Raw genomic sequence first — 15741 nt, forward strand, 5'->3', positions numbered from 1 at the left:
TGAGAGTCTCTTGAATCACCAGGAAGCTGAAAAGTCCAGAGAGTGTGGGCACGGTGAAAGGTTGGGGCAGTGGGGCCAATGACATAAATAAAGGACTGTGTTTTAGGACTCTAGGAGCTCGTCACCTAACAAAGTGCATACTCCACACTCCCTGCAGAGGCTGTGTTGCCGTCTGCTGTGTGCGTGAAGGTGACAGCCCATCCCGCTAGCATTAGCACCACCAGATTGCTGTCAGCATCTCGAGGGCAAGGCCCATGTCTGATTCAATAACCTGTATTCTGAGCACTCAGAAAAGAGCTTGGCACACTGTCAGTGCTCCCTAAAGAAGTTAAATGGATGCTGCATAATCAGGGCAGCCCAGCAGCGTCGGTCCAGAGACAAGGGAGTGACATCTGCTCCCCGACGCAGTATATCCCATACACCACAGCTCTGAATGTCCATGTTCAACTCATGCAGTGGTGGGGAGGAGACGAGAGACACCTGAGACGGGGCACCTCTGAATGATCCCCCCACAGCCCTCTAGGAGACCCTGGAATGGACTCGCTAACAGCAGCCACCTATCTCATGGCTCACACATCCCTACCCTTCAGCTTATGTTGCCTCCCTGCTCTTTCCTGCTAAAGTGGCCCCTGCTGAATGCCGCCAGCCACAGGGTCAGGGTCATGCAGCTTTCCTCCTGAGCCTGATCCACTGAGGTTTCCACATGCGTAGTCATGGGCTTTGCTATGACCGAGCTGCGGATGCCTTCTTCCCTTTGAGGCCAGGAAGAGCCCACGGGAGCTGGCGTGCAGATGGGCAGCGCTGGCTCTTCCCTGTCAATGTGCGGATGGCAGAGGCACAGTCCTGGCTGGTACCTGCTGGGCCTGGGGGGTCACCACAGACCCGTCTCTTCTGTGGTTATCGTGCTTTGCCTGCCGCTGAGTCTCTCTGAGGTGATGCACCTCCTGTCGTTGGCCTGGCCCTCCAACCCAGACCGCATACTGTGGCCTCTCAAAGCAATGTCTCCTGATACTCAGGCCAGAAAGAGAAGGGAGGAGAGGGGTGGAGGTGATAGCAGAACTTCCTTCCAGAGTCTCTATATTCTTCTGCGTTGTTTGAACACAACAACTATATACCATCTCTGCGATTTAAATTCAAATTTCAATGAGAATGAAAAGTGGAAGCTCAGGCCACACTGCTGTGCGTTTTTTAGTGAGATACGTTTGACTCAAAGCATATCAAGGTGCAGGAAGAATTTTTTGCCGGGCAGTATAACCTAGGCAGAGAAAGGTTTTTGTTTCTTAAAAATACTTTCCCTGTCATTAAAAAAAAAGGCCAGGAGTCGAAACTAGACCCTCCTTTGGCCCCATCCATGGACCTAGCCAGTTGAGCAGGGGTCCTAGCCCTCATGCCATGAGGTGCTGGGGAGAGGCAAGGGAGCACTGGTGCTGCTGCCATGCTCGCCAGCTGAATGCAGGACCCAGGAGGAAGGCCCAGCCCCAGTCGGGGTGAAGCTGCTGCAGACAGACCCTACTCTTCATGGTCAGACCACACTCTGAGACACAGCTCAACCTCTGCACAACTTTCCCTATGAGCCCAACTCAACCCATCCCAGTCCGGCCCAAGAGGTGTCATCATCATCACACTGAGGGCCAGCTGCCCCATCACAGGACAAGCAGCCCCGACCCAGGAGGTAACCAGAAGCAGCTTTGCTCCTCTAGAAACAGACTCCACGTGAGGCTCACTGCCCTCCTAGGGGGTCTCCATGTGTTCCCTTCCCCCATCCCAAGGGAAAGTCTCCAAGCCGTGTCTTTACAGAAGGGAACATTGAGACCCAAAGAACCAGGCTGTCTCTGTCCAGGTCACAGAGGCACAGCCAGAACCCTTTCAACACCAACCCCTTTGAAAAGACATTTCTGGCACCTAGAAGGGATTTCTGTGCTCAGAGCCATAACTTCACTCTTCATACAAGAAAGAAATTTCAGTTTACTCAGTACATGCACCCGAAGTGAGGTCAGAATTCCCCCTGATTTCATACCAGTAGTTTATCAAGGAAGCCAGGCTACCAGCTGTCATTCTGAGGCTCTCAAGAAGGCAGCCTCAGGTAGAAATACCCCAATCCTTTTCACTGATGTTTCTCCTGCTTTTCAGTAGCCTCATTAAGAAATGAAAATTAATTAGGACCTTATTGAGAAGTCCTTTTAGTTGTCATGGTTAAGAAGAAGGTGCTCATCAGCTATCCTAGGTGGAGTCCTCAGCCTCCTCCCAGAAGAACTTGTCTTCATGGACCCAAACATACATTCCCAGCAGCAATGAAGAGAACTTGAACTCTGCCTTCTCCTGGGTTCCCTTCCCAGGAAGCAATCTTGCCCTGGGGTGGGGCAGGGGTGGGGGCAGCAGGACTGCAAGGCAAAAAGAGTAGGGGAAGGACCTCACATCCAGGGTGAGGGGCTATCTACCTCCAAAGAGCCAGCAAGGAACATCTGGGGAAGGAGAGCAGAGGCCCTTTGTGACTCTCTCAGATTATTTCTGTGTGTAGGTGGAGCTCCAACCTGAAAACCCAGCAAGGAATTGGACTGGGGTCAGGGAGGCAGTGGCAGGAAACTGTGGCCCAGCCAATTCATGGACCAGCCTTACCCAGCCCGGGGTCTGCTTGCACCACGGAATGTGTGCAGTGGCAGGGAAGCTGTTCTCCATACTGATCAGAAGTCTGCCTCCTGGAATGTCTTTCCTTGGGCCTGCTTCTGAAGGCCGTCCAGATATGTAGGGTCCAGCCCTACAGGGCTTAGCGGATATTCTCCCCATGTGCAGAGATGAGAGATTGTAATAAATAAAGGCACATGACAAAGAGATAAAGAGAAAGCAGCTGGGCCTGGGGGACCACTACCATCAATACGCAGAGATCGTAGTGGCCCGGAACATCTGGGCTCGCTGATATTTACTGCATACAAGACAAGGGGGCAGGGTAAGGAGGGTGAATCTTCTAAGTGATTGACAAGGTGATGCAAGTCATGTGATTACAGGATAGTGCACCCTTCCCTTTTAAGTAGCCGAAGCAGAAAAGTCAGCACACAACAGCGTTTTCTTCTCCGCACTTACAAGAAAGATCAAAGACTTTAAGACTTTCACTATTTCTTCCACTGCTATCTACTACAAACTTCAAAGAGGAACCAGGAGTACGGGAGGAGCATGAAAGTGGACAAGGAGTGTGACCATTGAAGCACAGCACCACGGGGAGGGGTTTAGGCCTCCGGATGACTGAGGACAGGCCTGGGTAATATAAGCTGGTGGAGCAGAGCGTTCCCTGACTCCTCCAAGGAAAGGAGACTGTCTTTCGCGGTCTGCTAAGTAACGGGTGCCCTCCCAGACACTGGCATTATCGCTTGACCAAGAAGCCCTCAAGCGGCCCTTATGCGGGTGTGACAGAAGGCTCACCCCTCTTGCCTTCTAGGTCACTTTTCACAATGTCCCTTCAGCACCGGACCCTATGCCCACCGGTTATTCCTAGGTTACGTTAGTAATGCAACAAAGAGTAATATTAAAAGCTAATTATTAATAATGTTTATAATAGCGATTGATAATTGTTCATGATCATCTCTATATCTAATTTGTATTATAACTATTCTTATTCTAACAATTTTCTTTATTATACTGAAACAGTTTGTGCCTTCAGTCTCTTGCCTCGGCACCTAGGTAATCCTCCGCCCACACAGATATTTGAAGCCAGTGACACTGTCCCCCTAAAATGTCTCTGGATTTGCCGTCAGGGTTTGCTGTAGTCTGAGTTTTGTAACTTAACCTGTGATCTGTCCTCCAAAGGACAGCCTCAGGAACGTGGGGAATCTGATCGCCTGTAGCCTACCTCTGTGTGAGCAGAGGAGCTGCTTTTTGTGGTCAGAGTGATAATGCATTTTCTATTTCATTTAAATGGACTCTCGGCCTTCTTTCCAGATTAGTAGCAGGCCCAGTGTCTCTCCTGGGAACACCCTAGTCCCCTTGGGTTGTCCCAAGAATCGCTAGAAGTGGCTCAGTCCTGTTTCCCCTGGGGAAAGTCCAAACCTCTCCATTCTCTTGGTGACAGTTAAGAACCAGCCACAATTGTAAGCTGCCATTGCTTCAGCTGCTTCCATAGGGTGTTGCTGCCAACCCACTGATCCCAAACAAGAACAGACATTCTTGCCCACAAATAGGGTGGTGTTCTTGATGGTTCAGATCCCCACTAAGGTCATGGACACACACCGAGCTGCTGTAATCTCATCTTTTAGGCTCATCTATGGGGCTAGCCAGAGCCCTCGCGGTCATGTCATCTCCCTGGATAACCTTTCTTTGCAGTGGCCCTCGGCTGCAAAAGCCTAAGAACAAATCCAGAGGAAGTGGCCTCCCAGGAGGAATGCACATGGAACCACCCTGTATCCTGCTTGGAGTTTTCATTTTGTCCAAGCTCGCAGGGCAAGGCTGCCCACTCATCTTGCAGAGGGACACAGCTATGAGGGGCTTCTCTGGAGGTTCTCCTCCAAGCAAAGATCCTGGTTTGGGCTCCGATCTACACACAGAAGTAGCAGGACCCTGCAGCTTTGTTGACAAAACATTTGAAAAATGCACCCATGCCACCAGGCCACCTGCCTGTTTCTAGTAATCACTTCTGGTTGAATTCTTTAAAAAAAAAAAAAAAAATTCTTGAAAATAAGCCCTTTAAAGGATGTTTAAGAAGTCTACCTCTCTCACAGTCAACAGTACCCACTTTGGAAATGGATCATCTCCCCTTCCTGACTGCCCTGGGGGATGAGGGTAAGGGATGATAGGGCCCCTTGTGAGATGATGTTTGAAATATCTGTGTCATTGTTCTAACAGAACAGATGCCTCTCTGTCTGCAGGACACTTACTGGGCCATAGTCACTCATGCATGCATTCACAGTATGGTTCATGCACACACCCTGTCTGGCCCTTCCCTAATGGCTGCTGCAACCCTGCCAGCCTGCTGGAGGTGGCATTGGCCAGGCTGGCTATCTCAGGCCTCTAGCCATGGCATTAGCCAGTCAGCACAGACACAACCCCAAAGGTCCACATGTCCAGGCAGACATAACATGGCTGGAAAGGCAGCTGCCCCTGCCCTGAGAACTGTTAGTCCAAACTGCACCATTCTGTAAATGCACCCACCATACCCCTGCATTTCACAGATCTTGGTTAAAGTAAAACATTCTATGGGGGGTTGGGCCATGAGAAACAGCCTGACCAACCACCTGACTTTCTTACATTCTGCCATAAAAAAGTATAAAGAACATCACATTCAGCCAGAACAAGGGCCAAACCACCTCATCATGGGAACATGTTATCAACATTTTCCCAGGTAACATGCCCCCCAAGATCCCTCCCACCCAGGGCTATAATTGCCCCAGCCTGTAAGCAGCGGTGAGCACTGGCATTAAGCCGGTCCCCTACCTCAGCAAATCTTGTGCTGAACGTAGAACCTGCATTGCTGTAGAGCCGCCAACTCCCTCTCTTTCTTTAACCCTCGCCTTCCCTTGAAAAAACCTAATGAAGATGTCTCACAGCTAAACCTTAGGAAACCATGACCTTCACTGAAACTGGCTGAGTTTAGGCAGAGGCTCTTAGTCATGGTCAGTCTCCCCTCTATTTTCTTTATTATACTGAAACAGTTTAATAAAACTGTTTCACCTCCCTTGGTCATGCTATGTCCCTTGGGGGATGAGCACACCTGGCTGCTTCTCCAGACACTAGTCCCCTCCCATTACCAGCTCTGGGGTGGGCTGACCACCTTCTCAACCATCCTGGTCAGCATCCTAGGTTCTATCTCTTACAGCAAGCAACCAGCCTATTTCCTTGAATGCTTCCTTCACTGTTTCTTTGAGGCTAGAGTAATATAATGCTTTTAACGGTAGAAAGACTATAAAAAATGAAGTTATCAATACTCAATAAGTGAGTACATTCTCCCAAATAAATATTATATGTGTTGCCATAAAAAAGAATGTGGCAGATCCACACAGTCTGATATAGGAAAATTTCCATGGCATTGGGTAGGGAAAAAATCTAGTAGGTGGATTATAACTATGTTTAGGAAAAAATATGAAAGGGGAATACGAGACTATTTTTTGCTCATACAGACATTAAACTGCAACAGTAGTTAATAAGTAGAATTTAAAATAGAGCACAAAAGTCTCCTCTCTAAACATGATTATAAAAAGTACAAACATAGACTAGTCTGTTTTTCTGTCATGAAAACCCATGTACTCACCACTTACATCTAAAACTACATTTTGCCATACTGCATTATAATTTTTTTTTTTACTGAACCATTTCAGAGGAAATTACTTCAGATGCTGCATCTTTAAACTGTTGAGTTTGCATTGCCTCAACATATTCCCCTACAAGATGCCATTAACACCCTAACACAGTAGGTGATTCCCCAATACTATATAATTGAGTCCATATAAAAATCTCAATTGTTTCCCAAATATTGTTGCTGATCACCAGGGGCTTGGTCTAGGTCCTGTTGCTCACCACATAGAAAGCCAATCACTGTGGCAACAAGTATTGCCAGGGAAGAAGATTTTATTTGAGTGATGTCAGCTGAAGAAAAGGGAGACCAGCCTCAAATATGTCCCTTCCCACCAACTAAAATTAAGGGTTTATATAGTGGGGAGGGAAAACAAGAGGGGCAGGGACGAGGAGTTGGTCAATAAGGCAGCAGGCGGTAGTATAAGGGGGTCCAGCATCTCATTGTAACCACATGTGAGAAAACAGGAATGAGGCAGGGATAAGAAGTTGGTCAAGAAGCAGCAGGTGCCCCTCATTGTCCAGTGGCAGTGATCTGGAAAATCAGTTCCTGGTATCATTCAGCAGGCCTGATGGTTGGTTTCCCAAGAAAGGAACTGAGATAAGACAAATGTAAGTTTTCCAAGCTTCAAGGTTTTTGTTTTTGTTTTTTTTTTTAATATGGAACCCTTCACCAATTTGCATGTCATCCTTACAGGGGCCATGCTAATCTTCTCTGTATCGTTCCAATTTTAGTATATGTGCTGCTGAAGTGAGCACTTTTCTTTTTTTTTTTTTTTTTAGACAAGAGTTTCACTCTTTAACCCAGGCTGAGGTGAAGTGGCACCATCTTGGCTCACTGCACACTTCACCTCCCAGGTTCAAGTGATTCTCCTGTCTCAGCCTTCCAAGCAGCTGGGATTACAGGCATATGCCACCACACCTGGCTAATTTTTGTATTTTTAGTAGAGATGGGGTTTTGCCATGTGGGCCAGGCTGGTCTCGAACTCCTGACCTCAGGTGATCCACCCACCTTGGCCTCCTAAAGTGCTAGAATTACAGGCGTGAGCCACTGCTCCCAGCCCAAGCTTCAGTTTTATGAGAAAATTCGGCCAGTTTCAATGTTTATTTTATTTGGTTATTCAAGTCTCTTAACATTCTTTTAATCGAAAACAGTCCTCCCACCAGCCCTCCTTCCCCAGCCCTTTTTAAACCCATAGCACTGAAGAGACCAGGTCATTGTCTTATAGAATATCCTTCATTTTAGAATTGCCTGATTGTGTCTTCATTCCCTAAGCTTCCTATAAACCAGTAGTTGGATTTAAAGCCTTGATAAGGCCCAGGTGGAGGATTTTTGGCAAGAACACATTCCAGTTGACACTGTGTACTTACTTACTTCATGCTGTAACTCATATCTGGTGGTTTCATTATGGGATCTACTAGAATATACAGACAATGGGAAGATCATATACAAAAACAGAACTCTGACCCACAGTCTGCAGCAACCAGTCCAGGAAGCCAAACAACTCCTGTAGCCTTTGGTCCCAAATGGCCAGGACTTGATCAATACCTGCCAGCTTCCCTAATTCTTGCCTCTGCTTTGAAAATCCTTTAGTAGGACCAACCAGAGAAGGCCAAATATGCTTCCCTAACCAATCACATAGGATACCCTGCGTCTAGTTAGCTCACCCACAGCCTCCAGATGCCAACAGCCTTCGATCAGGGCTCACCCGAAGCCTCCCCTTTTCCCACCATAAAGCTTTCTCACTCCCCTGATTGCCTTTGAGTGTCTGCAGTGGCAAACGACCATGGCTGACTCTCTGGGGATGTACCAAGCTGAGAACAAGTAGCTGTTGCTCATTCTCATTTGGGTGGTCTACAATTATTACAGAAGTGAAGCGTGATCACAGTTAAGGTGGTAAGAGACCGTTTACACTGTCGATGAACTTCAGACTTTTTACTTCATGCCTTGCTTATACTGCTTGGATGTTTTCCATGTGCCTATATTAATATTTACAATAAAAGCATGATTTAGATTTTCATTTAGAATTTATCTTAAACAAAGGTGTCAAATATGCAATTTTAAGTCAAGTTTTGCATATTTGGCTCAATATATCAAAATAATGTTCTGTAGTTTTAAAATAACAAGGTTTGTTGCTCTTTATATTAGACATGTAGTTAATTACATTGATCTCATAAAAATAAGTTTAATTTTAATTTGAATAAAAGAATGCCACAATGAAATACTGACCATTAAAAAAAAAAAAAAGAATAAAGGACCTTAACCCTGGGCAAACATATAAAAGCATATGAAAGTCACCCAGTATAATGTCTGACATGTAGTAGGTGTTTTGCAAATATTAGAGCCCTTTCCCATGGTGGTGCACACTGCACAAGACCAGAGAAGTCCAGACCTTTTATCTTTCTGGTCCCATCCAGTCATCACCCATAGTGAATCCCGAAGGCAGCATCTCCACCCACAGTGCTAGAGGACCACCGACTCCTCCTAGTTCTCAGGGGAAACCTCCCTGCCATCTTCTTCTTGGTGGCAGCCAATATACATTTCTTTCTTCACTTCCCAGGACGTTTGAAGTACTTGGTGTCCCTCCCTCCAAGCTCCTCCCTTCCCTTCAGGTCTCAAGGTCTCATCCAACACTTCAAGCTCAAAATATTACATAAGCATCAAGGGGGTGAGCCCAGACAGGCACTCTTCCTTGTCCAGTTTCGGGAGAAGATCTCTATTCCCTGTGACCCCAGGATATACAATGGCTGTTCTACACTCAGCAATCACTACATGTGATTCCCAGGACAGGGGCTGCAACTCTTCTGCTAAGAGCCCACAGAGCTCCAGGGCTCCCCCACCCCCACCTCATACACACACACACCCCAGTCTTCTCTGTCTTTCTTGAGGACTCGTTAGTGTTTTGGTAGTACCTTTGCCAGGGAAGCAGGCTCTCCGGGATGCACTTTGAACCTTACCCTACTGACATGGACTTGCGTTCTCTTACCTCTAGGCTCCTTGCCTGGCAGTTCTGCATTTTCGGACTCCCCTCCTCTGACGAGTCCATTTGCCACCACAGCAGTAACTGCAATAGGGTCACGACACCTGTTTTCTGTGTTATGTGGAAAAAAAATTAAGATACTGAACATTTATGTATGCTACCTTCTGGGTGTGAAGGAGGGAGCAGGAATTCACATTTGATTTAGCTGGTATCTGCAGAAAGCAGCAGTAGGGATTAAGAAATGGATAAAAATAGTGTTACTTTTTGGGATGAAGAGTGGCATGAGACTGATATCTATATATATGTATCTATATATCTATACATAGATATAGATATTTGGAGGTGTTGAAACCTACTTGATTTATTCTGATTATTTAATACACACTGATGTAACTGTGATCCCAAAGTGTGCAAAGTTAAAGCCTTCAACTGCAGCTGAGGAGAGGGCAGGAATTGTACACCTGGGGACGGTGGTGAGTCAGGAATGGCAGGCAGGTGGCCATGACCAGGGCAGCCTCCTCCCCAGGGCCAGTGATAGGGGAGTGGCCTGAGGAGCAGGACCCAAGGGTAGCCCAGGGCTGGGGAAGGGTGCAGAGACCTCCCCTTGGCCTAGGTCAAGAGCTCAGAAGTGCCACATGGCTGAGGGGGCAGCGGCCCTGGAAGGGCCAGAGGCAGGGCCAGGAGAGCACCATTTCCTGGGGGGCTGAGGGCACGGAGGCATCCTACAGGAGAAGCCAGGAGGGGCTGCCTGCCCCTGGGGTGGGGGCCAGGCTGGAGGAGCAAGAAAGACCTAGGGCAGGTGCAGGGCCTGAGAGTCCAGCTGGCCGGGCTGGCGGCGCTCCCAGGGCAGCCTGGCCCAGGGAGCAGTCCTGACTCTGCAGGGGACGCCGAGCAAGAGGCCACAGACCCCTCAGGACCTCCCCTCCTCTCTCCCTAGAAAGGAGCTGGGGAACCTGTAGTGCAAATCTGTGGATCACTCAGTGATGGAGGGAGACTGTGCCCGAAGGTGGACACTGGGGTGCACCCCCTCCACCACCTCAGCTTCCACTGCTGTCCTCAGTATAGCCGCTTCTCGTAAGAGTGCAGGCCATGGACACCACCCTCAATCTGGACCGACATGGTCCGCTTCTCAAACTTGAGGTCTCCTGAGTACATCATGGATCGAAGGACAGACAGGCTGTGGGTCCCGATATCCTGGCAGCCATGCTGGATGCCCACTATGAGACAAGGCTTGAACTTCTGAATGGACCCTTTGTCCTTGATGGAGCCCAAGACACCCTGTGCGATCTTTACCTTATCCCCCTCGCTGAGGGGGGATTTCTGGCTGCTTCTGCTCTTCTCCATGGCATCCAGTGAGCCCATGCCCTGGTACTTCTTGAGCTGCACCCCGTCTGAGAAGTACTCGCCAGGTGCCTCCACGGTGGTGGCCAGTAGGGAGCCCATCATCACTGTGGAGGCTCCAAGGGCCAGGGCTTTGACCACATGCCCCATGGTCAAGATCAGCTATGATGGGCACATCAAAGCACTGGGCATACTCGGCCACCTTGTACACAGCAGTGCCCTGGGGCCAACTGCAGGCCATCACTTCCTGCGTGATGCAGATGGAGCCGCAGCCCATGCCCAGGCACAGCCCGTCCACACCAGCATCAATCAGGTTCTTGGCCTGGGCTGCTGTCACCACGTTCCCCCTAATCACCTGAAAGTGGGGGTACTTCTGTTTGATGTAATGCACCATGGTGATCTGATACACTGAGTTCCCTTGGGACAAGTCCAAGGCTATGACGTTGACGCCCGCCTGGGTGAGCAGGTCCAGGCAGTATTTGTCATCCTCACGGGTGCCCACAGCTGCCCCCCACAGCAGCAGCTTGTGGCAATCCTTGGAGGTCAGAGGGTAGTCTCGATTCTTCTTCAGGTCGGTGCGGGCAATGATGGCCACCAGCTCATCACGATCACTGACGATAGGCAGCTTCCCTTTCTTGCTACACTGCAGGACCTCATTTGCCTCTTTCAACGTCATGCCTGCTGGAGCCACCACCAGTTTCATCCTTGGCGTCATTATCTCACTGAGGAAGGTGGTGTGGTCCCTCTCAGCAAGATGTCCCTTGACATCTCGGGAGGTAACGATGCCCAGCAGCTTGCTGCCCATGGTGCCCGTCTCAGTGAGGAGGATACCAAAGAAGCCATGCTGCATCTTGGCCTCCAGCACATCACCCACGGTGTGCAAGGGGCTCAGCATCACGGGGTCTGTGATGAAGCCCTGTTCAAACTTTTTGACCTTCCGCACCTCGTTGGCCTGGAACTCTGGGGTGCAGTTGTGGTGAATGATACCAATATCTTCCATCAGAGCCATCCCGATTGCCATGTCAGCCTCTGTCAGTGTCCACAGGGAAGGAGATCAGCGGCGTCTTCAGCCCTTGCGGGTCAGGGCTGAGGTCAGGTCCACCTCATCAGCTATGAAGTCTATGAATCCTAGGAGAATCAGGAAGTCGTTGTAGGTGAGGCCGTTGGCGCTGGTGAAGAGCTGCTGCGCGGTGAGCCTGTCCTCGGGCACGTAGCCGGTGCCGCTGCTGATCAGGCAGTCTGCAAGGCTGCTGCGAGACCCGCAATGGACATAAACAACCGAGTGGCCACCTGCACAGCCACACTGCCGCCACAGGCCAGGCAGGCCAGGCGGGCCAGGGGCAGGGGCTCTCATGTATATATTTTTTATATCCCTTCTATTTTTGGGAAAAAAAAATGCCCCAGGAAGGTCTGATCACCAAATCCTTCCAGAGAGTGGTCTTCCAAGCCAAGGCGGTTTTCAGTCCCACCCACTGAAATCATCCAGTCCTTCATTCACCTATGTCAACCCAGCTCGGAGGTGTGACCTGCGAGATCCTTCATGCAATCAAGAAGTCAGGCCTCCACCTGGTCCTGGGGGTCATCTGAGGCCCGCAGTTTTGGAAGAGGAACTGGCTACCCACTGTGGGGACATGTACCATGCCCACTGTGGGCCTGCTTTTCATCCCTGAATTCACCCCCCACAGAATGGTTGTCATATCTAGCTATCTAATAAGCTTGAGGGCACTGTGTCCCCTGCGGGATGTCCCCATGTCAGAGCCCACATGCTTGACCATGCAGGCTGATGCAGTGACAAGCACGAAATATCGTGATTATAGTTCCTGCTCTCCTTTCCAGGGCTTTGAGCCCAGCACATGATGTTGTGTGTTTCTTGTTCCACCAACTGGCTGCTGTGGAATGACTAGGAAACCTCTTGGATGAGGGTGGCATCTGGGCACAGGTCAAACTTTCTGAGAGTCTTTTTAACCTCTTTCACTGCAGCCAGGAATGGCTGGTTCTCTGCTGCTGCTTGCAGGGACTGTCCCATCCATACACGGGTCTGTGCTGGCTTTTGCCACCTGGGCATGTACGGCCACCATCTTGCCTGCTCAGCTAGTTCCATCCCTGGGTTCTAGAATGAGGTCATAATGATGCCCATTATGACAGATCAGCCCAAGGCCGCACACTGACTTAATCAATAAACAGGTGGGGCAGAGCTGTGATTAAGAAACTGAGTCAGTCAATTCCCACTTGTGAATAGACAGCATGAAGGCTTTAAACCTCTCTGAACCTGATCAGCATTGGCAATGACCTTCTGCAGATCCAACAACAGCACAGAAGAACGTATCATCAGGAATACATTTGGATATTGACACAACTTCATCCGCAGTCGGCTTGTCATCCTGAGCTCCCTTCCCAGGCAGCGTGGATATTGCACTGGATTTTGCTGACCAGGGAGTTGGGTTATAAGTGGTAACTCTAACCTCTTAATACTAGCAACATTGACAGTACCATATAATCCATCTATTACACCACACAGGAAAATCAAGCCCAGCGGTACAGGACAGAAGAACTGACTCCAGCCAGGATCAAGCATTGCTTTGGCATTGTTCTCCAATACCTGGGCCTTTCTTCTCCAATTGTTGGGGTAACCAGAGTGAGGAGCCTGAGGGGACCCAAAGATGTTCTCCTGGTAGGATTCCCCGCCATGGTCTTCTGCATTTGTAGACATTTTGATTGGTTCCATTTCTAAGAGCCAATTATCTGTGCTTTAACGTGAAATAAGGAACCTGCCTTCTGATCTTCAAGAATATGTACATGGACACACACCTTTCAGATTCAACTCTGAGATTTTTGGTTTTAAACAAACAATTGTGTTCATCACAAATGAAGAGTCCCTCAAGCAGCAGCCTCCTGGAATCACCTGCTGAGTCCAAATCTTGTAGCCCTTAAAAATACTATTTTTACAAAGTAATAAGTATTTAGGGTGCTATGAAAAATGCAACTCGAAAAAGTACATTGGTTTTTAAGAACAAGAGGAACTATTTAGAAATTATACAATATATTAACAAAAGTAAATATTTAATATATCTCAAACACAAAAATGTAAAAACCGGTTACCAAACATCAAGAAAAACTTAAACTTGTAAAATGCATTTAAATGTATTTTATCTTCATTCTATTATTAGCAGATAATCTTAATAAAAATGAGCTGTTATTTCAAGCAAAATATCATGTAATTTTAGATTTATCACTTTCTATTTCTATGGAAAAGCAACACCAGCATGCATTGTTGCTGAAAGTGAAACAGTTTTCTGATTCTGTTCTGTTCCACTCTGTGTTCTGAGATGTGTATCAGACACCAGCCACACACCCTAGATGTGCTCGGGGCACAGCCTGGCCCCACACAGCACTCTAGTCTGCAGGTGGGCACCTAAGGCCCTATCATCCCCACTTCTTATTGTCATATTTACTTATTTATCAGCACCTCTATCCATCTTTAAATGACTTAAAAGTGAGAGTACATTAAAGTAGCTTAGATGTTCCTAAGCTTCCGCAGAGCACGTCGCATCTGTGACAGCAATTCAGAAAAAGAACAAATTTTATTTTATTCTTAATAGTACACAGCATAAGAGAACAGCTTAGGCAGTTTACTGTAACTGATGGTCCTGATGTCCTTATCTATAAACTAAAAACTCCCCACAGAAGCTTCTGTAAGTATAATGTTAAATAAGTCTGTAAACACAAATAACAAGAATGTAATCCAAATGCTCAGTTATGGGAAACTGGTGAAGAAAGTTACTGGTAAACCCACTGTGATGATGATGATGTGTGTGTGTGTGTGTGTGTGTACGTGTCAGCTTGGCTCAGTGACAGTCCTTAGTTATTTAAGCTAGGTGCTGCTGTGAAGGTATTTTGCAGATGTGATGGATATTAAGAGAGTATCCTAGGCTGGGCGCGGTGGCTCACGCCTGTAATTCCAGCACTTTTGGGGACCGAGGGGGGTGGATCACGAGGTCGGGTGGCTCACGCCTGTAATCCCAGCACTTTGGGGGACCGAGGCAGGTGGATCATGAGGTCAGGAGATCAAGACTATCCTGGCTAACACGGTAAAACCCTGTCTCTACTGAAAAATACAAAAATTTAGCCAGGCGTGGTGGTGGGCACCTGTAGTCCCAGCTACTTGGGAGGCTGAGGCAGGAGAATGGCGTGAACCCAGGAGGCGGAGCTTGCAGTGAGCCGAGACCACACCTTTGCACTCCAGCCTGGAGGACACAGCGAGACTAGGTCTCAAAAAAAAAAAAAAAAAAAGAGTATCCTGAAAGATCTGGCTGACCCTGACATAATCAGTTGAAAAGTTTTAAAAGCAGAAGCCTAAAAAGGCCTTAAAAGCTGAAGCTTCCCTGAAAAAGAAAAGAAATTCCACCCATGGGCAGTGGCGTCTGCCGTACTTGTGCCTGCGGAGTTCCATTCTGCTCATTCTCTTCCCTCCTGACTGCCCATAGACAATAGCTGTGGTCTGTGCCCATGACCTTCCTGATTCTGGACTTGCTTAGCCAGCACCCACAATCCAATTCCTTTAACAAATTTGTATATATATATGAAAAATACTGGTTCTCCTCTCTAATTAAAGCCTGGCCAACACACCCCAAAATTAGAAGGGGATGCTGCTGTTAGAAGGAATAAGGTATACATTTTAGGCCTTTCAAGACTCCAATAAATGATAGTAAAATAACAGCAAAGACAAAACTTACTTTGGGGTTAAGAAATCACAAATTGCATAAACTTAATTTTGCTCCCCTATTAAAATCCTATTATAAAACAGTAAACATAGTAAAAGAATTTCTTTTAAAAGGACACTAATTTAAGAAATACAGAGAAAGCAGAGAGGCAACAACCACAAAATCATTTTGGAAGTTGAAAAGCAGAGACCAGTGGCAAATTCCTTAACAGACCTGATAACACCACATCCAAAAACAGCAGAAGAAAATGTTAAGAATCTTTAAATACACAGAACTGTGGCATTGTTACCCCACAGAAGTTGAGGTGGAGGGGATGCTTAAGTGCGGAATGGGTAAAAGCTGGGCGAGAAACCGATTCCTAGTTTCCAAGCCACAGAGCTACAGCCTTTTCCTCGACATGGCCGAAGCTAGGAGGTTTATTCTCT

General features: G+C 47.8%; 1 non-coding gene and 1 pseudogene across 2 annotated transcripts; both read right to left on the minus strand.

The window, feature by feature from the left end:
• Positions 1-6927: 6927 nt before the first annotated feature.
• LOC116269651 lies at positions 6928-7032 on the minus strand. Its single transcript, XR_004177258.1, has one exon. It is a non-coding gene; the product is annotated as a U6 spliceosomal RNA (small nuclear RNA).
• Positions 7033-7363: 331 nt separating this feature from the next.
• Positions 7364-14567, minus strand: LOC103887519 (annotated as a pseudogene). The gene has a single exon (XR_002524319.2). The product of XR_002524319.2 is annotated as an inosine-5'-monophosphate dehydrogenase 1 pseudogene (transcript).
• Positions 14568-15741: the final 1174 nt, after the last annotated feature.

This window comes from Papio anubis, chromosome 11 (genome assembly GCF_008728515.1).
Source record: "Papio anubis isolate 15944 chromosome 11, Panubis1.0, whole genome shotgun sequence".
In the NCBI taxonomy this organism is placed as follows: Eukaryota; Metazoa; Chordata; class Mammalia; order Primates; family Cercopithecidae; genus Papio; species Papio anubis.